Source organism: Alligator mississippiensis, chromosome 12, assembly GCF_030867095.1.
Source record: "Alligator mississippiensis isolate rAllMis1 chromosome 12, rAllMis1, whole genome shotgun sequence".
Classification (NCBI taxonomy): Eukaryota; Metazoa; Chordata; order Crocodylia; family Alligatoridae; genus Alligator; species Alligator mississippiensis.
Genome location: NC_081835.1, coordinates 7233332 through 7260077, shown reverse-complemented (window position 1 = coordinate 7260077; position 26746 = coordinate 7233332). Strand labels below are relative to the sequence as shown.

At 42.8% G+C, this 26746-nt stretch overlaps 1 protein-coding gene across 12 annotated transcripts in view; it reads left to right on the top strand.

Moving 5' to 3' along the window:
• FOXP1 (forkhead box P1) overlaps positions 1 to 26746 on the top strand; it is a 442244-nt gene that overhangs the window by 86866 nt on the left and 328632 nt on the right. For 2 of the 12 annotated variants that reach the window (XM_019499628.2, XM_059715647.1), the window contains exon 3: positions 11290 to 11378. The exons of the other annotated variants lie outside the window; for them this stretch is intronic. The gene's annotated coding sequence lies outside the window, so the exon portion shown is untranslated. The remainder of the gene's footprint in view (positions 1 to 11289; positions 11379 to 26746) is intronic. 12 annotated transcript variants of the gene reach the window in all.

Here is a 26746-nt window from a genome sequence, read left to right as displayed (position 1 = left end):
TGAGTGTTCGGTTGGAAGCTGGATGTTAGAAGTGTGTGACAGACCCCGAGGCTATGATTTCTTCTCCCTTCTGTAACTGGCTAAGGAAGAATAGGGTGTGTTGCAAAATTGCTGTGCTTTCTAAAAAGATTACCGAGGAGGGAGAAGGTGTGTTTTGGTGGGGATGTGAGTGGAGAGAGAGAAAGGAGGGAGTGGAAAGGTTATAACAACCTTACATCAGTCTTTTATTCTTCAAATGTAAATATTTGCTTTGCCAAGGGGTGGACTCCAGAGTTAGATAGCTTTGTCCAGATGCTATAAATCCTGGCTTTACTTTTTGAGGCAGCCTCAGGAAGCTTTATCTGCTCATTGTCCGAGGGAAACAGCAACTCGCACGGGGTACGGGGAAAAGCTCTGGCGGGGGCTCCCCGTGTGAGTAGGATTTGATGTTATATGTGGAGAAGTAGATGCTGAGGCAACTCCTCAGCCACCAGCGCTCTGCAAAACCACCTTTTCCTCTTCCAAACTGAAGTGTAGGGGGATTCACCCCCTTAGCCACAGAGGTGGGATTGTGAAACCCCAAAATATAAAGGATGGCCAGCGTAGGTCTGCATGTGGCTCTGGGGCTTGGCCCTGAATCTGGAGCTTGGTGCTCTTTTCCAAGCAGTATCACAAGCTTTGCTGTACGTCCTTGGGCAAGTCCCTTCATCTCTTTTGCCTAAATTCCCCCTGTGTAAACCTGGGCTAACAATTACCTGGCTTGCAGGTTGTGAGACCATTAGTCAAGTGTTCATGTAACTTCTCCTAGGCTACAGGCACTTGAAGAGAAAAGGTACCGGTCAGTGTGGATGTTGAGCGGTCCCTCGTGGTTTGCCAGCTTAGACGGGAATAGAAAGGCACATTACCACCAGTGCCTTCCACATTTCTTGGCCTAGTGTTTGTAAAACACTCTGATATCCCCAGATAGAGGGGTTGGCTGAGTATAAAAAGAGGGGGGGCAGTGGTGTTCAAGATGCAGCAAAGGGGTCTTACTGGAGGAACGACAAAGGTTGTCCTGGAAAATGTCTCCTGTCTTTCAGTTTAGCGAATAAGGATAAGAATTAGGTCAATAATTTCTAACTAGCGAGAGCATGTGTCCTCTAGAGTTAGACCACATTTTTTAACTCTCCTTCAAGTGGTCAGATTTAACCACTCACCATGAGTGCATCTTTTAGATGGCCACTAGAAGGTGCTGATTTTGAATAATTCATTACTTCAGCTACTCTGGGGAAGGATTAGTGGAGGACCTTGATTAATATAGGTCAGGGGTTGGCAACACGTTGTCTTGTGGGCTGGATTTGGACCATGGAGGCCTTTTCCCTTGCTTGTGCCCATGTTGGGGCTGGTCAATGATGAGCTGTGCTGGAGCTTCTGCCATTGCTGCTTCTCCCTCCCCGTCTCCCCCAGCGCTGGTGCGACGTAGGCCAGGTGGCTGTAATATTTGCATGTTATTCCAGAGTTGGGCAGTGTATTTTCTTCCCAGGCATCGGCCTTCCTGCGACTGTTCTGGTTTTTCCTGGGTGAAGTCCACAGTGGTATAAGTGTGCGCGTCGACCAAGATCTAAAAGCAGAGAATCCCTAGGAAGGGGATATTTCTAGCCATAGCTTGGGACGTTGCATTGTGGCTACATGGACTTACCAGCCTGTAGCCAGGAGTGGAGTTCAGTTCCTTTACCCTGCCCCGAACTGCTTGGTTTCCCCCACATCCTGTTTTAATGGGCCTTCTCAGCGGATTAAGGGGAAGTTGCACTTCTCTGTGACTTTTTAAGATTTTCTGCGGCAGGTGGCTAGAGTTGATTGTGAAGACCTCTCTCCTTGCGCTGGTTGTGGCAAGATGGTTCCTGCCTGGTGTTGGTGTAGGTCACGGGTGGCCAACCTGCAGCTCTTCAGAAGTTAACATGCATCTCCTTGAATCTTTGTGCGAGCACATGGTGACCAACTTCCAAATGTCCCAATTGGAAGCTGGTCAAAGATTCAAGGAGACATGTATTAACTTCTAAATAGTCGCGTGTGGCTCCGGAGCCGCAGGTTGGCCACCCCTGGCTAAGCTGTTCCCTTGAGGTTGGTCTAGGCTGATCCCTTGAGGTCTCTTTCAAGCTCAGTGTATCTAGGATTTTGTGATTGAAAGTTCATTTTCCAGTCTGAATATATAGGTCTGCCACATTTGAATGCAAGCTGGTCAAAAGGCAATGGCAGCGGAAGGCCCAAAATGCTCGCCCCATTGGGGTCTTTGTGCTGTACCTATTAGTCAAAATGAAGAAGCATTACTTTATGCAGGGAGAGATTTTTCTGATGGGAAAGCATGATTAAAATAGCAGGATGCTATAGTTTCCTTCATCTTTTTGAAACATGGCTACATCTTCTGCTGGACAAAAATGACCTGTTTACAAATAAATACTTTAATTTCCCAGTCTTTTTCTCTTGTGCTGTAGTAATTTGAGCGCTGCCCTGGATCCTTGGTCCCATATAGTGCAATCGGGGCACAATGAGAGAGATGGTTTGTCCGAGGAAGCCCATGGCAGAATAAGAGAGAACATGTGCAAATCTGGAGTCTTTCTCCAATGCCCTAATTGCACGGCTTTCCTTTGCATTGCATCTGTAGCAGTGAAACAGTCTGAGGATCTGTGTGAGGATCATCCTAGGCATGTACAACCTGGTTTTTGGACACGTACATACAGCAGTTGTGTAGGGGTCATTGCATACCTGATATGCAAGCAAACTTATTGCAACAGTGCATCCAGATCTGGTCACGGCAGGTACCAGTGGCTTGGTAGCCATCTCTTTGATCACTTGCACAGGCAGTTGTCCACATAGGCAGAAACTGCATGCCAGTGTTTTTTTGTTTGCTTTGTAGAGGCACCCGAGCTTGACTCTCGGACAGATAGTTCTGCATTACTCTTGCTGGCAGACAGACAGTTTGTTGTGTGGTTAACTTGGTTCTCAGACCTACACGTTGAAAGGCAATGGGGTTCATCTCAAGGAGAGCTTTTTCTCAGTGGGATGCCTATCTATGAGTATTGCTTCTGTTATCTCACTCACTGGTCTTGCAGGATTTAGTCATGGCAGCACATGCGGTGAATAGCCTTTGATACAAGGGGTTTTTCTTTCGATTTTGTTCATTATTGTAATACTGGGAAATGCTGATGGAAAGCGAAGTATAAACTACCCCTAAACGATGATACAGCAGCTAGTGTGTTAACCTTAGGAATGGTACGTTTCTTATATTGCCAGTAAAATTTCATCCATACGGCGAGTGAGCATGGAGTTAGTACGAACATTAGGCCACGCAAGTTCACACGATATTAATATTACCTTGTTTGACAATATCTAGCCACCTGGGCTGCTTTTCTTTAGTTTATATTGCTTCCTCCTAGCTATGGTTTTAGCATGGGGGGTGGGGGGAGCCTCTTGACACTTTCTTTACTTCCAACCCCCTGCGAGTGTCAGATTGAAATCCTGTTCGGTATTGATGCTATCTCTCCTTACAACTATGCTGTACAGCCGCTATCGCTAGCAAGAGTTTTTAAGCTATTGGATTTTGAATTGCTGCATTGTTCATCTGATTAAATTGTATTTAATTAGCTTTGTGTTTTGTCCTTTTGTTTCAGTGAAAAGATTATGGGGGGGAAGAGATAAAAACTGTCTAAATGAAGCTTCATCATTTAAAACACATATAAAAACTCTATAAGATGCCTTTTATTCTCTAGTCCTTTATCTTCCTTCACAAGCTTTCTGAGAATGAGTAGTGCATGTTGAGGTTTATCTTTGCTTTTATGTGCAGTAGCCACATGCTTAACATTGAGCACGTTTGAGTTGCATTTCATAGGGCTTTCACAATCCTTTTATAAAGGGACTGATCTGTTAACATCACCCTCTTTAGATCTAGCAGGCAGGATGTTCTTCCATACAATGAAGTGCTCACAGTCTTTCTTGCCAGACCAGTAAGTGAATGATTTCAAGCCTGGTGGGCAATACTCGTGTCCATGCGTAACACAGACAGACCACAGTAGTAGGCAGCTGCATGTAATTTTGAACTCCACTCATTGAACTGTAATAAAACAATATAAGCACTGCTTGGGGGAAAGATTGGATGCAGTTATCCTTACACAAGGCTCGGGCATATGAAAGCAGTGCTGGCTGACAAGAGGATTTTGAGATTTGATTTTGATTGAATTGCAGAATTGAACAGGCCAGGAATGTCAGTGGAAGGCTAAATGCCTGTAGTGCCATAAAGTTTTATTCATGTGAGGCTTTCCAATATAAAGTAGATGGATTATTGGAAAAGGTGTCAAGGGACATGAAATAGAAGTGCCCAAAACATAAAATGTGTGTATAAGGATACAATTACTTCTCGCAGAGTACATAATTAGCTCACCAAAATGTTGGGGGTAATTATTTGTTTATTGTTCACCCTTTTTTTTTTTTTTTTTGTAAGCTAATCCATTACACAATATAAAATACAGCCCTTCAGTTCCTACTCCAGAGCCTCTTGGAGGGAGAATATATGTTGCTTTTAAGATAGGATTTTCATAAAGGAAGCACTGCCTTTTCTTAATTTTAATTAAGAATTGGAAAAGAAGGGGCTTTTTTTTTTTTTTCCTTTAAAGAAGTCCACAGGATACGAATGCTCTGCAGACACTGAAAACTATTATGCTCAAAAACAAGAGCGGGATGTGTATTCACATACCACAACACTGACTTATTTCATAGCTCAGTAATGCATACATAATTAGAGTCAAATTTGCATAGGACAGCTGATATCCAAATTTGTATGGCATTAGAGACAGCTTCACTCATTTGCAATAAGCTATTGTACAGTAAGGAAAGTTGCATAGAAGATTGTCTGTGGGTAAGCAGGAGTGTGTCATATATTGTGTCCCTATTCTTTATCCATTTATAAAGTTCTGCCTCAGTAGACATTTACTTAAGCATATTCTAAATCATATATGCTGTAACGGTGGAAAAATAACCATAGTTTTATTCTGCACATATTTGTTTAGCATTACAAAATAAACAGAGCCGGAGTTAAAATTGGCCTTGTAATAAATCTGTTTTTCTATTTTAAGTTTTCTAGTGAAAGAAGTGAGAGCTGAGTCTGTTAATCTTACTCACCCTACTAAGTACCATACTGTGCCAATAGTCCCATACATTTCTTGCAATAAGGTAGTTCACAGTGTGTGCAAGACTGGCAGAATTGGGCCCCAGACTACTACAAAATATGCGGCATTGTATCTAAATGTACAGAGCAGGATAAATTATATATTCCTTGTGCCAGTTCCATGTAAGGTCCCATCCTTCCTTGAAGTCCTGCCTGTGTGATGTAGTACGAATAAATTTAGATGCTATTTATTTGCAATTGTGCTTTTTTGTTAGCTGAAAGGAAATGCCAGAAAGGTATTATTCAGTGTGCCGGCTTTAAGGGTTGCTGTTAAAGGGTTTCACTGAAAGTCTGGATTTGTAAACACCTAGGGAAAGAAATGCTATGTTCTGTGCTGGGGGTAACCCTCCAGGGATTTATAAAAGTTGTGCTTACCACATGTTCCCCAGATTTGTTTTTTCTCTTGACTTTGCTTTACTTTATTATCTTGTTGCTTTTTTTCCAAAAATACTTTTGATGAATATTTATCTAATCAAATGGCAGTTCATATACAATAGATCTGAGAAGGGGGAAAAGGCAGAGAGAAATGCCAGTGATAGTCCTCAGATTGCGTGGTAGAGATTTCTTTATCAATAGAGGGTCTCTCCTTTTTTTCCCAGATTCATTTTTTTTTTTTTTTTTTTGCCCCTGGGGTCCATTGCAGAATGTAATATGAGAAGTTGATTTCTGTGATGATGACCCCTAAATTTGAAGTGTGTGTGTGTGTGTGTATCCTGATGTTGTGGGAATGTGTTGGAGGAAGGTTCACAAATGTCAGGGCCTTTTCATAGTTGCCACAGAGCTTAGTAATATGCTGGTCTCTGCAGCTGCACTGTTCTTCCAGCCCCCAGCCCTTGCAGTGCCTGTGTATCTCTCTGTTCTAGACAGAGAAGCAATATGCCATCGTTCTGGCTCTGCCCAGATGTCAGTGCTCTGGTTAAAATATTTCATGTATGAAGAGTCATCTGAATAGTTTTCAGCATCTGATTCTCATCCTGCCAGCCAAAATGTGATATTTGTCTACCAATATATGGAATGAAACGGACCCGAGCAGCCCCTGGGTGGCTAGCATCTCCGCCAGCCGGCTTTTTAAAGCCCCTTTTGTCAGGAGGGTGCAAAAACAAGGTCTGGACAAGTTGGGTGTCACCCCATTAGAAGGAAGGATGAATCATGTGCCTGTACCAGGCAGGTTTTTTCCGTAAGAGGCAAGGGTAGTCTGCTAATACCAACCCGACTGGGAGACCATAGAGACAAGCTGCTAATACACTGTATATAGCTTGCTTCATTCAGCATCTTTGCAATGCAGACAGAGCCCTGAGACTGCAGATGGGCAGAAACTTTGGGCCCAGGATCCTCCGATACTGAAATCTATCTAGTTTAACATTTCTTTGATTTTTAAAGCCTTCCCTGAAGGTTTTTTTTTTCTCTTTAATTGTTGTGACTCTGCTATTCTCTGTAAGACCTTGCATTCAAACATGCAACTTAAATATGAGGAGAGAGGAAAAATAATTGATTTAAAAAATATTGCTAAAAACTAGGGATTTTTTGTTCTACATCATTTTTTTTTAAGTGGTATGTTTCTTTAAAAAAATTCTTTAAAAGTGATAATGCACTTATATCAACTGTTTATGCCGTATTGAAATAAATGTAATAAGCATATACTACTTTTCGCTTCTCGATATATATATTTTTTAAAGTCAGATCACTGAGCTGGAGGAAGTCACTGGTGAAGCACCTGGAACTAGAGTTCAAAGTGGGAAAACCCACTTTGATTGCGGTAGCATCTTGTGCAGGTGCAGAAAGAGGGGTTTTTTGTTTGTTTGTTCAGACGGTTCGGTTGCATTGCTCTGCATTCAAAGTGGAGAAACCAACTGGGTTGAAAAAATCAAGAGGGTTTGTTTTCCTCTTCCAACCTACCAATAAAAGATCGGTGTGAAAGGATGAGATCTGTTCGTTCTGATGTCTTAAAGAGCCCCATCAGGTAATCAGTTCAGTTCCCTCGCTACAGATCATACCTCCTTTCTGTAATAAACCATTTTCAAATGCAAAATAACGTTTAGCTAAACTTTACTTTTTTATTGTATATCCAGACTATTTAAGTAGCTTTATTTAATTTCAACTTGATAAGCATTTTTAAAATGCTGTTGTTTTGCATTTTTGTTGGACTCTAGTTTCCATTCAAATAGCGCTTGACATGCATCTCAAAAAAAAAAAAAGAGTAATAATGGCTAGTAAAATAAAAATAAAATATTCGCCGCTTAACATAATAAAAATAATAAGTCGATATGAATGCATGCTAATCTGTTTGATAATTTATGCATAGTTTTGTGCATCTTCTGGCTTAGCAGAAAGTAATACTACGTTAAATAGAATGGCTATCTTTATCCAAGTCAGTGACCAATGAGAATTAACCTTTAAGAAAATAAAAAGTACAAAGGCAAAACAAGCTTAAAATGCATCATTTAAATGACATTTTCATTCCTTTCTAATTTAAATCAATCCATAAAGCATGAGTTTCACTTGCTCTGATAAATATCACCTGTTTAAAAGATGACCTCAGTAGTCCAAAATCCATGAAGTGCTTTCCCAATCCCTGGGCCTGCTCTAGAGAAGAGAACTTGCTTGATCTCTAGCATCTTCACTGTTTTTGGAGAAGTTCCTATATTGCTTGAGAAAGCCGACAAGAATACCTTACCTGAGATGGTCTGATTTCACTGCACGTGCTATTGGTGGGTAATTCAGCAGGGCTGGGATCCCCATCACCCTGCCAGACTAGCTCATCTTCCAAATGCATAGATTACGCATATCCACGACAGGTTGTTGTTGTTAAAGATCCAACATGGGCCTAAAAATGTTTTGGGTCAAAGTTGTCAGCTTGAATGGATGTATTCAGGTTAAAGTCAAGTTAGATAAATTATTTAAAATGTCCATAATGATGAGTCAGTGGACTTTTGCAGGGTGCTTCAATTTAAGATCATTTACTGTAATTATGCCCACTGGATGGATCTCCTGAATACGCAAGTTAGAAATCTTACGTGGCATATGCAAGATTGAGAAACTAGTTCTTGCAATCTGGTTTTTTTTGTATCCATTCTTCTCAGAAAAATTATCTTGGCTACTTTGAAAAGTGTACTTTTATGGATCAGTACCCAGAGCTTTCTGTGCATGGAGACAATCCTACCCCACTCTCAGTGAGTTCAGTGACTCAGGATTGGGCCTAATTTGACCTTGATTTATAGCACTGAAATATAGACGTGGAAGTCCTGGAGTGTTTGACACATTAATGTAGCCATAAAAGTACTGATAGATGATATTTTACATCACCTTAAAGAGTGTAACATATCTTTGCAATCCTTTAGGATTTAATGTTGTTGTTTAAGTTTTCCCCTGTGTTTGAAATTTAAAAAAATATAATATCTTACTAATAGTTTTCAAATACAAACCTGTTATGTGGCAACACCAACATAGAACAGCAAAAATGATCTATGTACTAAAATGCATAATAGATTAATCTATAAATTGTCAGGATTGTGAATGCATGGTCTGTATATCTCGAGAGGTGGCTTGTTATTTTGGGGGCCCAGCTCAAGATACCTGCCGCCTGGCTCTCAGAACTACTGAGTAGGCAGGGACTCCTAAGGGTGATTAAACAGGCATTGTAAAGGCTTGATATGGTTTGATCGTTAGGCCTCATTGGCATCAAATGGGCTTTCAAAATTAACGAATATATTTCCCATTTTGGCTTTGTATGACTTTACAGCTTGAACCCAATATACAAGTACAGAGCCTTGCTCAAATCCTGCTCAAAGGCAGGAATAAATGTCTGCACTTGCCAGTGGCTTTGCAGGATTTGGTTTTGACACGTCGTCAGCTGCATGTTGCACATTTTTATTGTATTCTGTTGCATCATGGCTTTTCCTTTGTTTAAATCTGACTTAAAGTTTGAGGTGTAATTGGGCAGTGCCATGGAGTTAGTTCTCTTAGTTCACACGAGATGCAAAACTCGGCTTCAAAGCAGTAACCTTCCTGATAAAGGACAAAAGACTAGGTGCTTTGCATGCTTTGAAATGGAGTGTGCAGGGTGGTGGTTGGTTGCGTCTCGGTATTCGTGGAGTTTGGAGTCTCCTCTGGAGTTACTCGGATCCCAGGTCACTCCCAAATTCTGATATAAGACACTTAAAATATAACCACACTAACAACAGATATCACTTGGTGCAAACTAAGAACACAAAGTGCACCAGGGAAACTGTAAAAGACACTGGAAAAAAGCTACCATTTATCTCGTCTTCCAATATGAAAATCATCTCTTGGAGAGTTATCTTAGAAAAAGAATCGCTCTTGGAATGGTTGATATGATGACTGCAGTGCAGGCCATAATATGCTTATTTCTCTGGAGCGACTCTGTAGGGGAAACATGCTGATGTTCATCAGAGCAATTTGGAAACCCTACAGTGTGCGCCATGGGTCCCATGCTAAATTTGTTTGCTCAAAGAAATGCACAGTCCTCTGCAACTGAGGGAAGCCCTGTCTGGAATAAGACTTCTAAAAAAGTTGAACTTCCTCTTTGTGATTTACGATCTCTTTTAACAATGCCACTTTCTCAAAGCTATGCATCACGCACAAACAATGGCCCACATAGAAAAGTGTAGTCCCCAGAGGATTACCAAGCATGTAATTTTGTCTTTAAATTCTTACGAGTGAATTGTAAGAACATGACTTCATAGGAACCTCTGAGACATTTTAGCTTTTAATAATACTTTACTGCAACATGTAATGCTTCGTTTTCACTTTTATTAATTAAATTGCTCCATTTGTGCATCTGTGCGGCGGTGGGAAGGGGATCCCGGGCACTGCAGCGTGCCCCACCCAACCCCGGCTTGACGAACAAGGCAGTTTCTCACCTCCTCAAGGCAGGATCATGCCCTGTCTGACTGGGGCTTGTGAGGTTTTTCACCACTCCTGTGCTCTCAAGCAAAAACTCCCTTGCAAACTACTTTCATGTTCTTTGTGTGGTTGTGCTCTGTAGCAGCAAAGCATCTTAAACTCTGTACTGATGGCTTACACTGGGGGGGGAATTTCCCAAATTTTTATAGAAAATATATTATTTGCAAGTTTCCAAGAAAATTGAGGTCAATTTTATTTCATTCTTTAATCCCCCCCCCCCCCCCACATGCTTTTTTGTTTGGTTGGTTTTTTTTCTTAAAACCACAACTGACTCGAATGATGTAAAAGAAACGTGACCAAAGATCTTTAGCAAATCTCCCTTGCCATTCTGTCTGCAGCGACAGGGTTTGAATCTGACCGCTTATCGAACAAAGGGTAGAAGCTGCCCTGTTTGTAGTACAGTTTGTGGGCTTGCCCATAATAATACAATTATGAAGGTTAACAGGAAAAAACTGGGTCCAGGAGTGATTCCAGGCAGCTGGCAATCCCGGCGAATTGGAAGCGTACCACCAATGAAAACTGCAGTGAAAAGCAAATTAAACCTCATATCTGCCATCTCACTCGCTTTTCTCTGCTTTCCTGTTTGGACTTGAAAGGTGATTGGAGCCAAGGCAGTGACAGTTGACGGAAGTGCTGCAAGGAGCGAGTATTTATTTACAGTGAATCGTGGTGATGCTTGTTCAGGATGCGGTTTCACGCAGGATGTACTGTCCCCACCCCCGGTTTGATCATTTCTCCAAAAAAAAAAAAAAAAAAAAGCCTTGATTGTTTGAGGCCACAGTTTATGCTTGGAGAAACGTTGTGCAACATGCCTGTGCTTGGAATGCTCTGTTAATGTACCATCATAAGAAGTTCCTGTATTGGGTATAGAGGACTAACTTGCATCCAGATGTGTTCAAACACAAATATAATCGTTATGCATTTAAAATAGGGAAGTGAGTGGGGTGCATATGCTGCAAGCTCTGGTTAATGTGGGCCACTGAATTCATTGCCAGATATGCTGTCAGTTGATGCTTTTATATTTTTTTTTTTAAATTTCTAAAACCAAGATTTAATACTAATTAAATGCTAAACTAGAATTCCTTTTGTATCAAGTTCCTCACCTTCAGTTTAGCTTTTGTACAGGCAATTTCATCCAGCCCTCTCTGCTTTGATCATGTCTTTTTAATTATTATTTCTTTGCCAACTAGGTTTAAAACATTTTAGAAGAGTCTTGTCTACATGGATGAGTTTCTCGGCCATAAGCAGGCAGGACTATAATGCTGTGTTGGTGAGAGGGGTGAGTGGTGCACAACTTCTGGCTAAACTAAACAGTTTGTTACATAAGATCACACATATCTGCCTTTAGTGCCTTACCAAGCTATCATGAAGATTGGTTTAGTCCAGGGGTGGGCAAAATGCGGCCCACCAGGCCATTCTATCCGGCCCACGGGGCCCCTAAAAAATTTTGAAAATTAACATTTATCTGCCCCAGCTGCCTCTCATGCACCCCTTGATGGCTTGCCAAAACTCAGTAAGCAGCCCTCCACCCGAAATAATTGCCTGCCCCTGGTTTAGCTGGTGTTCGTGAAACATTAGGTAGGCATTTAAGTGTAGTTTGTGAGTGGTGTTGGTGTACTGCGAGAAACAAAACCAATAAAACCCTTAATGCAAGCATATTCCGATGCTAGTAAATGTTGATGCTAGCTTTGTATAGTCGTATTGTGCCTTAATCACGTTCCAGACTTGTAGACGATGCTAGGCTGACATAGCTGGAAAACGAAATGCTCTTTTTGCAGGACAAGAACCGCCCAAGCAGTTGCAGTGCAGACTTCGCTGCAGTGATGGCTGGGGAGCGGGTTGCTCTAAACGGATGTCTTCTATGGGCGAGTGTTCATTTTACTCTTGGTGCTTGCCGCAGTTGCCCCTTGGCCTGGTCTGAAGCTGCTAGCAGGATTGCGAGGCAGCTTTATCACATACTTGTCGCTTCACTTGGATGTCTACTGATTCATTTCATATGGGTCCCTGACCACCATGAGAACATAGTAACTTGGTTACTACCAGTGTGGGCCAAATTCCTCCTCTGTGTCTTTGGCTGGACAGTTTCTGCATCTTGTTATCCCTAGGAAAAATATACAGCTTAGGGGGATATGCTGTGATGCACGCTTTTTGTTTCACGGGTATTGAAGTGGAAAGCCATTTGAAACTTGGGGAGAGGAGGGGTTTTTATTATTTACTTTGACTTTCCCTTTTAAACTCTTTTTAAAAAAGTACAATTTTCACCAGTTTTTGTGTCTGGAAGAAGGAATCTAATGGGTTTTTTCCACTCACGGCTTTTAATTACATCATTGCTGTCGTTGGACCCTTCCTACAACTCCCACATTGTTCAGTAGACACAGTGAAATGTTTTTAGGAACCTATAAAAGCCAGTAATTTGCATCCAGAGGCCATGGTTGTAGTCAGCATTCAGGCAACCGAAACAACTGCCTCAATAACTTTATGGCCGATACATGTGCTGCATTGTGTAGTGTGCTGTCTCTCTGCAGCTTCAGAAAAATGAGAGCATGGCTACTTCATTTTGTACACCTCCCTTCTAGGTTGCATTACATGTGCAATTTAATTAAGTAATGAATGGAAGAAGCTCCTGGGGATGAAAACTTCCAAACTGTGCATGCAACGTGAGTTAAAAATGAAGCCGGCAGGTGTTTTGGTGCATGCTTCTGAGACGTCCTCAGAGCCCTGTGTTCCTGCCATCGTTGGGTGTGTGCACCTTGCTTTGCGCAGCTTTCCTTCCCTTATATTCCACTGGGCTGATAAACTTTCTTAGTTCCCTTTCAGTGTTGTACTTTTCCTATGTCCTCTTGTCTTTCAAAAATCAACTTAAAGAGAATAGGGTCCTGTGGCCACTTTCTCAGTGTGCACCTAGCACGGAGGGATTATATTGAAATGGCGTATTGCTGTGATGGACTTTCTTTTGAAAATTATATTGGTGATTCCTGGATGTATGCAGTTCTTGCAGTTCATGGCCCTGTGAGGCCAGTCAAGACCGTGTGCTTACAAAATGTTTATAGACTTAGACAGGAGATGTGCAAGGTTGTCTTTAGTATTTACATGACCATTTCCTTATATGAATAGCAAGGCATCTCAGCCAGCAGATATACTAAATGGCTTTGAAGGCCCCTTCACAAAGCTCTGGTTGAACAACAAAGAGATGCTTTTCCCAATTTTTCTTTCTTTTTTTTTAAGGTGAAATATGTTGGATGTGGTTTGAAGGCTCAGTGCTTGCTGTGTCCAACTGGTAAATCCTCTTGGGGAGAGACCTGATGTTAATTAGGACATGGGGTTAACAGAAATAAGGAACCTCACAAGTACACTGGTGCCAGTGCACAATTCTTTGAAAAAGACTTAAAATCAGAAATATTTATGACTTTCGCTTTATTTTTTAAAAAGACAACAAGAGAAGTGTAGCCTAGTGGTATTTATTATTATGATTACTTTTTAATGGGTTGCTTTAAATCTGGGAATTTTTTTCCCTTTGATACTCATCAACATTGCATCCAGCCTTCTGTCAGTGCTACAGCAAGGTTGTGTTTTTTTTTCCAGTCATTTCTTTATGTGCTCATATACAAAAGGTACCCCAGCTATTTTAAAGTGCAGAGCTTCACTCCAGCCCTTGAGCGTCAAATAACAGTAAGAACGTGGCAGGGCGTGTAGGAAGTAAAGTATTTACAGTAGGTGTCTTCTATTCCCAACATTTCCTGGATGCATCTCATTCTGCTCCTTAAGTTATATAAACACCAACAAAGAAATAAAGTCAGGTCCTTACTTTTATTAGCAGATATCCATGAACAGACTATTCAATGCATATTTAGTTCCCAGCAGGCACATTTCAGGCAGACAGAGGCCTTTTTGATTCTGTATTTTCTTCACCCATTTCAAAAAGGCTTCTGGCTCAAAGTGAAATGTCCCTGCTGTGAACTGATGGGGGTTGAATTGCCTGTAGGGTTTGACTTTAATAAAAAAAAATAAAAACAAAACTATACCTCACCTCATTGATACTGAATATGGCCTAAGGAAGGGAAAGTTTGTCTGTGTAGGGGAAATTTTCAGTGGGAACTGAGGCCTTTAGGAATGCATCCCACTGACTTCATGCAAACTTGTATTGCTAAAACCTGTGGGCAGTTTTGAAAGTCTTTCCTTTATTAAGTGATCGTGTCCAGTTTTGGCCTCGGTGAGAATAGGAGCCTGCTACTAATTGGTGCTAAAAGGAGTTACTTCAGTTCAAATTGTAGGAGCTTGTGGATTTTGGGACTGCTCATCTAGCATGTGCTAGTCCTACTGATAGACAAGGCCTGGAGAAAGTTGGAGATAGTGCAGTAAATGCAAGGTACCTATCTTCATGGTCTTAAAACCTGCTGTTCACCCAGGAATGGATACAGTGGGATCGAATGAAAGGACCCTCATTTGCTTGTAGCACCTTGCTTTTGCTAAATCTTTTTTGGTGGTCTTCAGTGATTTACCTAGGTGATTCCCAACCAGGACAGTAACTCGACCGGCGACTGAAATTGCAGAAAAAGCTGTCTTATGGCTGGAAGGAGCGGAGTTGAAAATCTTAGCTCATTTTCATCCCAGTGATAGACTCCGGATATTCGGTTAGTTTAAATAAGCTTTGAGCTGGCAAACTTGTCGACGTAGCCAAACCTGCACGTGGGACTCATGAATGTCTCATAACAAAAAGCAGTTAATCAATCAGTCAGTCAACAAAAGTAGATCGATGCAGGTAGCTTTTATTTAGAAAATGATATAGTCCATTAGTGCAGCTTTAATGGGAAGAAGGTGTGAGGGAGAAGAACAGCAGCAGGCCTTAAAAAAAATCACTCCTTAAACGAGGGTTTCTTTCATGCTCAGTGTTACTCATTGGGCTCCAATCAACAGTATGATGTGAACTATAAAGGGCAAGGGATGAAGAAAAGAGCACTAAGTTTAGTATGTATTGACCAAAAGTTTTCCTAGCAGTTCCTAGGTGACAGCAGTTCAGTGTTACATCAGATAATCATAGAATATTAGGGCTGGGGAGGGACCTCAAGAGGACATCTGATCACACCCCCTACTCAAAGCAGGACAATCCCCAAATATATCATTCCAGCCAAGGCTGTGTCTAGTTGGGTCTTAAAGGATGGAGATACCACCGCCTCTCTGGGTAACCTGGTCCAGCACTTTACTATGCTCTTGCTGAGAGTTTTTTTTTCTAATATCTAACCTCAACTTCCCTTGCTGCAACTTGAGCCCATTGCTCCTTGTCCTGTCATCTGCCCCCACTGCAAACAGTCCAACTCCATCCTCGTTGCAACCATGCTGCAGGGAGCTGATGGCTGCTATCAAATCCCCCCTCGGTCTCCTCTTCTCCAGACTAAATAAGCCCAGTTTCCTCAGCATCTCCTCAGAAGTCATGTGTCCCAATCCCCAAACCATTTTTGTTGCCCTTGGCTGGACTCTCTCCAATTTCTCTGCATTTTTTGTGTAGTGGGGCACCCAAAACTGGACACAGGACTCCAGATGTGGCCTCGCCAGTGTTGAACAGAGGGGAATAATCACTTTCCTTGATTAACCGGCAGTGCTCCTACCAATGCATCCTAGGATGCCACTAGCCTTCTTGGCAACAAGGGTACACTGCTGGCTTATATCTGTCTTATTGTCCACTGTCATCCCCAGGTCCTTTTCTGCAGAGCTGCTGCCCAGCCAGTCAGCCCCAGCCTGTACCCATGCATGGGATTGTTCTGTCCTAAGTGCAGGACTTTGCACTTGTCCTTATTGAATCTCATGAGATTTCTTTTGGTCTGTTCCCCTGATTTGTCTAAGTCTGTCTGAATCTTAGTCCTACCCTTCAGCATATCTACTACTCCCCTTAGCTTGGTGTCATCTGCAAACTTCCTAAGGGTGCAATCCATCCCATCTTCCAAGTTATTGATGAAGATACCGAAAAAAACCCATCCCAGGACTGTGACCCCTGGGGCACTCCGCTTGATACTGGCTGCCAACTAGACATCAAGACATTGATTGCTCTCCTCTCTTCTCCAAGACTACCCTTTGAGCCTGATGATTCAGCCAGTTTTCTGCCCACATTATAGTCCATTCATCCAAGCCGCACTTCCTTAACTTGCTTGCGACAATGTTGTGCAAGACCATATCAGAAGCCTTGCTAAAGTCAAAGTATACCATGTCCACGGGTCTCCCTGCCTCCGCAGCACCAGTCATCCCACCAGAGAAGGCAATCAGGTTGGTCAGGCATGACTTGCCCCTGGTGAATCCATACTGACTGTTCATAATCAGTAATCACCTTTTTCTCCTCCAAGTGCTTAGAAATGGATTCCTTGAGGACCTGCTCCATGATTTTTCCAGGGTCTGAACTGAGGCTGACTGGTCTGTAAATTGGTCTTCCTTCCCTTTCTTAAAGATGGGCACTATATATGTCCTTTTCTAGTTGTCCACGACCTCTCCCGGCTGGCACAAGTTTTCAAAGTAGCTCTGTAATCACATCTGCCAGTTCTCTCAGCACCCTCGGGTGCATCGCATCCGGCCCCATGGACTTGTACACGTCCAGCTTTTCTAAATAGTCCCGTATCTGTTCTTTCACCGCTGTTGGCTGCTCACCTCCTCCCCAAACAGCGCTGCCCGGTGCGGTAGTTTGGGAGCTGACCTTGCCTGTGGAAAAAAAAAAAAGAGAAAAAAAAAAAAAGACCTTGAGCCCTTCAGCCCTTTCTGCATCCTCTGTCACAAGGCTGTCTCCCCCACTGAGTAAGGGATTCACACTTTTTCCTGGATCTTTCTCTTGCTGTTGACATACTTGTAGAAACCCTTTTTGTTACCCTTCACGTCCCTTGCTAGCTGCAACTCCAGTTGTTCCCTGACCTTCCCAACTTCATTCCTGCATGCTCGAGCAATGCTCTTATTCTCCTCCCTAGTCGTTTGTCCAAGTTCCCACTTCTTGGAAGCTTCCTTTTTGTGCTTCAGCTCACTGAAGAGCTCCCTGCAAAGCCAAGCTGGTCTTCTGCCATACTTATGAATCCCGTGCATTGGGATAGTTTGTTCCTGCCTCCTCCATAAGGTTTTTTTTCCAAGTACAACCAACTCTCCTGGACTCTTTCCCCCTCTGCCATCCTATTGTCTAATTATGCCAATTGGGTAGTGGGTACAGGACACCTGGTAATTCTGTATGTGGCAGGACATGAATAATGATAAAATAATTGAAGTGGAGCTGCTTTTTCTCTCTTAGACTGATGTGTGCAGTGTCAGGCAAGTAGCAGCAGAGGGCACTGAGCCCTCAGTGTCTTCACTGCCATGACCAGGGGTACAACGGAGGAGCCAGGGCAGCTCCTGGCAGAGAGGATGGCACAAAGTGTGGCAGGACCTAACAGCCCTTCTGCTCTGCCTGAACTCTCTGGGTAGAGGGGAACAGCCTCATGCCAAGCCTCCCAGGAGGAGCCGTGATCTTTGGGCAACTTTCCTCTCTGTTTCGCCTGTGGAGAATGGGGGAGAAGATCCCAGGTGTTCCTGCCCTCCTGTCTTGTCCAGGACTCGCAGGTGCCAATGGGAGGCTGAGTGGCACATGCAGGAGCTGGCCAAGGGCATGCACATGTGCCTGGGACAGGGAGGGGGCGAGTGGGTTGCAAATGCCGGGGGAACACGTGCATAACCGGCGAGGCTGAGTCAGCCCGGTGTGGGTGCATCAGGGTGACAGTCAGAGGTCCGAGTGGGTGTCTTTTGGGGGAAGGAGTGTGACTGGTGACTGATGGGAAGGGTCACCGAGTTTCCTGCGTGGTGTCAATCCTTGAAGTGAAAGGAGCACTGAATGACAGGGAGGTGGCCAAAGGGCTGGTAGGCATGTGAGGCAGGGTTGCTCCCTTCAATGCACCTTAGACTGAATCCCCAACCCTTCACCCCCACCTTGACATGACTTCTTGATAAGGTCTGCTCAAACTGGCCCCTCCATTGGCGCACCCAGGTGGGCTGGATCTGAGGGAAGGGTGGAGCTGATTCTTTGCAAACCAGTCCTTTCGTGCCTCTCCTTGCTCCTGGAAGTGACGAGCGTGTGCGCGGAAGGGGACCTTCACAACCCAAGTTGTCAGAGATCTTGGGCAAAACCAACATGATGGATTGAAGACCCCGGAGAAAGGGATCACGGGCGTTGTCCATGTAATGTGCTTGCATGCATGTTGTGCGTGTATAGGTTCTGGATAGATCTTAGCCAACAACTTAGAATTGCTCTCCATAGGGCTGTTTGTTTAAAAAAAAATACAATCTCAAATCATACAATAACACAGTGGTGCAGATTGAATAAAATAAGATAAGCAGAGCCTCTAATACTGTGGGGCGGCTAATAGAGCCATGCAAAATCTGCCTACAACGTAGGCTCATCGTTCATGAGTTATTCCATAGCTCCGAACTCATGGCAACAAAGACATGTCTTGCAATTCCCACCATCTGGTGAACTCTAATGTGTATTTGAACAGCATAGCGTGTTAGTGTGCCTATATACAAGACGTATTCACACACAACATATAGTGGCAGGGGAAAGGGAAATTATGTTTCAGCTGTGAATGGCTTGTATTTACTCAAGCAGTGAAGAAATAGCTGATCGCTCACAAGTGATCAAAGCCAGTGGTGAGTTATAGAGGTCTTTCCTCACAAGTGAGTAAAATATAGCATACTTCATCCTGCTTTATATGCTGTTTGTACAACATATACACATTTTTAATGCTTATTTTTATTTTGGTTTAGATGTCTTTCTCCTATGCCCAACTAGCAGTTTTTTTTGCAGCCTCTTCTGCCTCTTCTCCCTGATGTTCTTGCCAGAGACCGAGCAGATTGGAAAGCCTTTGAACACGTTATTGGTTGAACTCAAAAGTAGTTGTTCTTATTGCTTGGTTGCAAGCTACTGGGATGAGCATAAGGAATTTAATTTTGATTGACATCTGATGTACTCTTATAGCAAAAGTGATCCATCAGCAGTCAGGCACCCACAACTTGTTTTTGCATCTATGAGAGAGGCAATTGTGCTGCAGTTGCATTTCAGAAATCAAGTTTGAATTGCAGTTTCCCTTTGAATCTGCTCTGGGGGTGTGTTAAAATTGGGCTGTTTTAGGTCAGCTTTAGGTATCAAGTCTTAACACTGTCTGCAAGCCAGACTTTGGGATTGTCTCAGTTTCTTTTACTTTGACTGCCTTGGGTTGAGCAGAAACTTCCTATAATGCCTCAGCATTCTCATTATCGCACAGTGCATGGTAAAGACAGTATGACCCCACCTATTTTAAAATGTACGTTTATGACGAATGCAACTGTAATTCTCTACCAGTTGAGCAGAGCAAATTGTTTTGGAAAATTAAATATAATTTATCCTGAACCTCACACTATATGCTAAAAAACCCATGCAGATAAGCTGATATACAAATGACTGTGTCCCACAACATCTTTACATAAGATAAATGACTATTCTCCAGGAGGAAAGACAGCTTTGTAATTTAAGATACCCATTCGTCTCCCACTTCCCTGTGAGACCTCCTTTTTCCTCATTTTTCCCCATCTGTAAAATGGGGATACTACTGCTCGACTGCCTGTCTGGGTTATTGTAAGGCATGCATTCATGTCTTGAGTTCTTTGGTGAAGAAGAAACACCAGAGTGCAGAATATTTATTATAAGTTCTTCTGTTACCATCCATGTGGATGCAAATCTGTCAGGATAGCTATTCAAGAACAATGGGGAAATTCAGGTAATTATTAGAGCAGTTTTTATAAAACTTTGTAAAAGGTAAAAGGTTTTTAATGGGTCTGTAATGCTGAGATAGTGCAGAGCACCCTCTAATAGCTCATCCATGTAGCCTTTTCCCTTGCTAGTAAAGGCCTCTGAACGGGTCATTAATGGATAAATACCGTAGTTCACGTCACAGAATCACCATGTGAAGTTTGTACGGTTTGTAATGTCCTTTTAAGGGAGATTCAGGAATTAGCTGGTAAATCTGAATTGCTACTTATTCCCAGGGTGGTCTTTTCTGTTCAGGGTTGTGGTCACCGTGGCAGGGCAGTTTGGGAAAGCTCGCAGTGTCACTTCCCGTGTTGTACCTGGCTTGTGGATCAATAGGGGACTTCATTTTCCACAGCTACAAGTTTTATAGCTTTTCAAGTACAGTAGAAGTAGTTTGGAAGAATTTAAAATGTTTTTACTGGAAATATAAGTATGCATGTGGGATGGAGGACAGTATGTGCCAGCTTTCAGCATTCGAAATGAATGATTAAATATATTGTAATTAATATACTGAATGGAAAAGCAAACAGCTGAAGATGGTAATTAATGAGGTTGGTAGGAAGTGTTTTTATAAGACCCTCCCTTTTAAGTTTGCCATTTTTTCTGTCGCTTTTGCTAATTGTTAGAGAGAGGATTTAAGGTATCTTTAGCCTGAGGATTATGGCTTGAAGAAAATCTCTCCCCTTGGCAAGTGGGCGATTTACATCTTTCAATTGAAATTCCTTTGAATATTTGGTCTGATGGAAAAATCCTTACTGAGCATTAGTTCCATTCCTGTCCTTTCATTTTCCTTTTGGAAATGACATTTGCTGAGGTTCCTCTCCTAGCACTCTCCAGCTTCCTACTTCTATTTCTGTGTTTCAGGCAACACTCTCAGAAACAGATGGATGGATAGCTTTCAACCCCACGTACACATACAGAGTCCGCATCTTGCACAGTATTCATTAGCACATGCAAGCACCGGGGTTTTGATGTTTGCTTTTTTAAGCCTGCCCCTTCCTTCTTGCCGCGCGAGGGGCTTTGCCACCAAGGGGAGGTGCTCCGACGGCAAGAAGTAACCCAACGGAAAATCAGAGCGGCGCATTGATTTGTTCGGTGCAAAGGAGGGCGGGGCAAAGGCATGTTTTAAAGCTGCTCCGGTGATCTCTGACGTTTTGGAGCCGGTTTTGTTGTGTTTGCAGGTGTGTTTAGCCCTGCGTGATTGCACAAAGACTGAGGTGGTATTGTGAACAAAACCTGAGTTCTGTCTTCTTTTTTTTTTTCTCTCCTCCTTTGCTTGCAGCCAGTGCCTGGGTTTTGATGTCTTGCTTCTCAGAATGCTTGACGGTAGTAATAACGGAAACAGCAAAAAAATGTCAGCTTGACTACTGTCTGCATGTCGGCACTAGTCCAGGGAGTTTCAAAGGGATGTTTTATTGATTCTGTAATTGCACAGTAGAATGGACAAACTGAACTGTACCGCAGGGCAAGGAAAGCCCCTGTCTAAACGGCATCTCTTGGATGTGTGCTTCGCTGTAATTTGGGCAGGGAGTGCTCACTAGGTAGTTTAAACCATGGGACTGAGATCTTTCTTTAACCCTTTCTGTGACAGGTTGCTTAAACCCTTCTTTCTAGTTAGAAGACACATTTGGATGCTTATCTTGCTGGGATCCTATGATCCCTGCTGACTTCCTGCCCCTGGGGCAGGGGGCTGGACTCTGATCCTCCAGGGTCCCTTCCACCCCTAATGTCTCTGAAATCTATGGAAGTCACAAGTTAAGTGTTAGGAGGTTTTTTCTGCTCCCAGTTTTACCGCAGCAGGGCCTCTGGACTTCAGCGGGGCGTCTGCTGGGGTAGCTGAGACGAGAATTTTACCCACCATCCTTTTCGCCTGTTAGGGCGCTTGTATATCGCGTTACCGTTGTGGTCTTAAATCCTTCACATACCCTGCGGCATTGCCTCATGTGCAACATCCACCTCTTCTTAACTGAAAAACTGGCCTTCATCTCTTAGGAAATAAAGCTTCAAAATAATACTCATGCTTAGGATCTGGTAACTTCCTCTAACACAAGCTGATCACTTTCCAAAACTGAAGGAGTGGACTGAGCTGTTTTGCTAAAACAATTGCAAATTAAATTTGTAAACTTTTACTGTTGCCATATTTTTTCATTGGCACGCTCTCTGTCTTCTATGTCTTTAATTTGGTGAGAGCACAAATCAATTAGGCTAACCTACGACGATTCAAAACCTGTTTAAAGAAATGCAAAATCGCACGCGCCGTCACTCGGAGCATTTTACCTTTCAAGGAAAGATTTAGTACTTAGTACACAGATGGCAGTTTTTTAAGGAGACTTTGTGGTCAGCCTCCTCCAGTCATTTTTGACTCCATCTGTGGGAGCCCAGCAGTTTGAATTTGGGTTGCTGCCTCCTGCTTCTTCAGCCAACGCAGGCTGGGAATGCTGCAGCGGCAGCGTACTCATCCCTCGGGGGACAGGGAGTGTCTCCACCACTCTCAATAGTTACGGTTAAAAAAAGAAATGGTGTTGATGAGCTCTAAAGGAAATTTAGTCCAGACCCCTCAGTCACAAGGACTGGCACTCTGATTACCGGCATGTCAAAGGCTGAGGAATCAAACGAGGGAAAACTCAGAGGCATCCAAAGCTGCACATGGTCTTGTTCTGTGTAAGGAGGGTGGAGATTACCACGGGACGGTCCCACGCTGGAGCTGCCCAACTTGTGGGATTCCCACTGATGTCAGGAGGAGCTGGAAGCATGCAACCATGTCTGAACCAGGCCTAGAGAGATCAAAGAGTCCTGACTCCTTCTAAATTTGGCTATGATTAGGAAGCCTTTTTCCACCATCTGAATACAAAGCTGAATTGGGAGCCTAATCTGCGATTGAGTTTTGGAAACTGTGCTACCTCTTTTATATTAAAAGAAATAATATCTTGATATTAAGTGGAATGATCTTTCAAAGCATCTGCTAGAAAAGAAAATTACACTGCGGCCCTGAACGAGAGCGGATTTTAGTAGGTTTTACAAGTATATTTTTCTTGCATTAAATCTGTTAAAATGAAAGAAGACCTGCAGTTTAACTGTATGGTATTTTTTTATTCAAGCTGCTGGACTTTCTGTGTTTTGAGAGCTTTGCACATTGTAATAAAATGCACGGACAAAGAAGTGCACTTAATTGTTGGAAAGGACGTGGCACACGCTGCCAGAGCCATACAATTAAAACTTACGGCTGCCTTCAGCAAGGCGTTCTGCAGAAGCAAATGGAGATCGGTTCTGGATCTGGGCTCAGTTTGCTTCTGCTGGCGCGGGGAAGTAAGCGTAAATAGTATAGCAGCAGTAGCAGCTGTACTCTGGGGCTTCTGCCAGGGGAAGCTGTGTTGGGAAGAGATTGCCCAGGAGACTCGCTGGTCTAGGCAAGGAAAGGAAGATTACCAAACCCAACTGGTACTGCGGGATTGCTTAGGTACCTAGGACATAATTAATCAAATGACAGTGTGGTCAAGCCACCAAAATGAATGCGTTTCACTCTGCTGAAAAGTGTAATGGGGTTATTTTTGATTGGGTAAAGTTTAATAACTGTCTGGGGGGGAAAAATCCATTTAGGTTCTGTATCATATCTGCAACCTTGGTGTTTGAATGTCTCTGAGGTTAGTAAGAGAGAAAATACTTTTTAGCCAGCACGTGAACTCTGAGATTTGCCCAGACCTTCTGCAATGGGAGCCAGTAGATCTGCGAAGCTTAGGAGCAGCCAGCCGCTGTAGAGGCCTTCTTTTGAATCAAACTCTTAATTTGGAGGTAGCTCTTATTAGAAGTGGAATGGAAATTAAAATATCAGACTATGAAATAATAGTTGAACATTTGGCTGAGTCTTTATCACCTTCCTCCCCCAACTCTGACTTTTGTTAGATTGCTCATAATTTCAGTCTCTGATCTGACTCTTTCAATATGTTGTCTTTGTATGAGAATGTTAAGGTGAGTGTGACTGAAAATACAGAATATGCACTAATATTTCCTGTGCCACATCAAACCACTGAAATGACTAAAGAACATCCTGGATGCTAAAATTCTTAGTACATATTTTTCTGTCAACTATAATGCTGAAATGAAATTGTCTCAGCCAATCAGAGCGTAGGAAAAGTGCAGACTTACTGACCCAGAAATACGCTTATTTCCCAGTTATGCAATGACTGCTTTCTGATTGGCTTGAGCCAGTCTGTGAGTCGAGGTTTTCAGAAATGGGGTCCTTCGTGGTTACAACTGCATTCAGAAGCCATAGAGGCATATGGCTTGGTGGTGATGGGTATGAAATAAGAACCGCTAGGGAGCTCTAAGGTTGATAGAAATCACCCATGTGTCTTTGGCAAAGGCCTTTATGGTAATATTTGTATTTGGTTTTGTGATCCTCTCCTCCCCGCCCTTAAACTGCCTGTCTGGGGAAAAAAGAAAACTAACTGAGAGAGAGGCTTAAAGTATTTTAGCAAGTGACTGCATCTTGAAGGTCTAATGTTCTTGAAGTCACAGTTGAGCCATGTTTTTAGGCCTGTAGCCCTGTACTGGCTTCCAGTGAGAACATTTTCAAAAGGGCCAATACCCGCATGCAGAAGTGACTTAGGCATTTAAAGAGACGAATCCTCCTTGAGCTAAGCTCCTACCTGCCTAATTCACTTCTGGAAGCAGTGCTAGCCTATTTAGACTAAGCATAATTGTTGCTCTTACCCCCTTCCTGATACCGGTGGGAGCTGATGTAGCGCTCTTAAAACAGTTTGGCCTAAAGGGGCCAGCCAGGAAAAAAGAAACGTTCCCGGTGATCGGTATCCTGAAGGTATAGAAGGAAGTCGGATGCCGTGGTGGTGGGTGCAGGAAAGAATCTGAAGGAAACAGAAGAGCTGTAACCAGGTGTGGGATCTAGTAGTCGCTGAGCAAGTTGAGCTTTGATGTGATGCTAGCCACACTGCTCCTGGCTACAGAACGTGGGATACCTAAGCCATACTACTCTGATGCACCGCTCTAGCTTGGGAGGATCCTGGACCTTCCCAACTCCTCTTTGCTCTTTTTTTTCAGTTTTTCCTCTTACTGGATCAAGCTGGTCAGAACCAATACCGATGGAGCTAGAGGTTTGGGTATGTTCGAGCTCTAGCAAACCTCAGAAGGGAAGTGAGGTGTGGATAGCTGCATGGCGTCCTGGTTATCCCTAGATTCTGGAAGCAGTCTTAAGTGAATGTCCGTGCAGTTGCCTTGGCATTCCTGTCATCCTGTATCATAGTCTCCTGAATGTTACTGAGAGAAAAGGTTCAACAAGGAGCCTGAAATATGCCAACTGCCTTTAAGGATAAGCACAGACGGTCAAAAAGCCCGAGGCTGAATCAATTCAATCTTCGCAGGCTAGTCTAAGCTGCGGAGGTTGAACTGATAAGCAAGTGAATTCCAGAAATGCAGCCACCTGTCTGCAGTGGCCCAGGCCAGAAGCCGGAGGATGCTAAAGCACACCTCTCTGCTGGGCTGGAGCAGACAGCTTGGGTCAAGGCTAGCCTGCCCCTACCCTATGAGTGGGGTTTGCAGGGGAGTTAGTTGCAAAGCATTCTGGGATACTGGGGGACTGTGAATTATCTTAAAGCTGGGGTGGATTTCAGACAGAATTTGAATAAACCCGGTTTAGTCTAAATCAGGTAAGTCTGATACCACATCCATCCAGGTTATCTTTAAACTGGTTCCAGCTGTTTTGAAAACAGTTTGTGCGCATTGAATGTCTGTTGTGTTACAGATTTGAACAGGTTTCTGATCATTTAAACCAGTTTATGTGTAATTTGTGACCCTAGCCTAAAGGTAGTAGGGGCATCAAGGCAGGATAAAGGGAGTATTGGGCCCTCAATTGAAATATTTCTTTTAGAGAGAAGAAGCATACAATTTTTTGGCCCTTTCCTCACCCTTAGGTATCAACATCTCTTCCCAACCAGACCCTTACAACACCTTTGATTTCTCCGATGGCCTCTTTATTATTTTCATGTATGGTCCTTATGTTCATTATTTTAATTACTGGAAATTTCTATTTAGGATTTGACTGTAAGAGGTGAGGTTCAAAGAGATTAATCCATCCCTTCAGAATATAGATAGACTATTGCTGTTTTATAGTGGAGAGTAGTTGTAAGGATCGTGGAAAGGTGCAATAAAATACAATGATACCGACAGTATAAAAATACCGCATCTTCTCGCAGTTTGATAGAAACCTTTTATCACTTTAAAAACTGGCTGTGTATCAATGTGATATGTTAAAAACAGAAGTAGGAAACTGCAAGCTTTTAATTCATGCCATTTGAACCCTCTTACCTTGGATGAATGCAGCGTGTAAATTATAGTTCCCATGAGGTAAAAATCAGTCAAATGCTACTTAACCTTTACTCTGCCGTGTTTCATGTTACGTTCATGCTTAGGAGAACGTGTGTATTAGCTTTCATCTGGCTACAACTTGAAATCATCCTAAAGATCCCAGTAAAATGAAACACGAGTTCTTTAATTTGGAATTCCAGGTGAATGACAACGCTCAGTTCTAGTAATCAGTGCTTGATAGGCTAGAGGGTCATAATTTTGATGTATGCTTTAAGTGATGAAAATATAGTGAATATATTTCATTTTACACACCAGTATTTCCTATAAGTTGCTATACTTGTTGCGTTAATAGTAGCCCTAGCTAAGTTTGCAAACATGGCTTCCAGAATGACACTATCATTGTCCAAACATAACCCAAGATATTCATGTTCTAGGCTGAATTTTTCCAAATCTGTTCTCAAACAAAAGACTTTCCTTCTTTTTTTTTTTTTTTTTCTTGAATGGATAGAGGGAAAAATGGCTCCAATTGCAACCCCCCCCCCCCCCCCCCA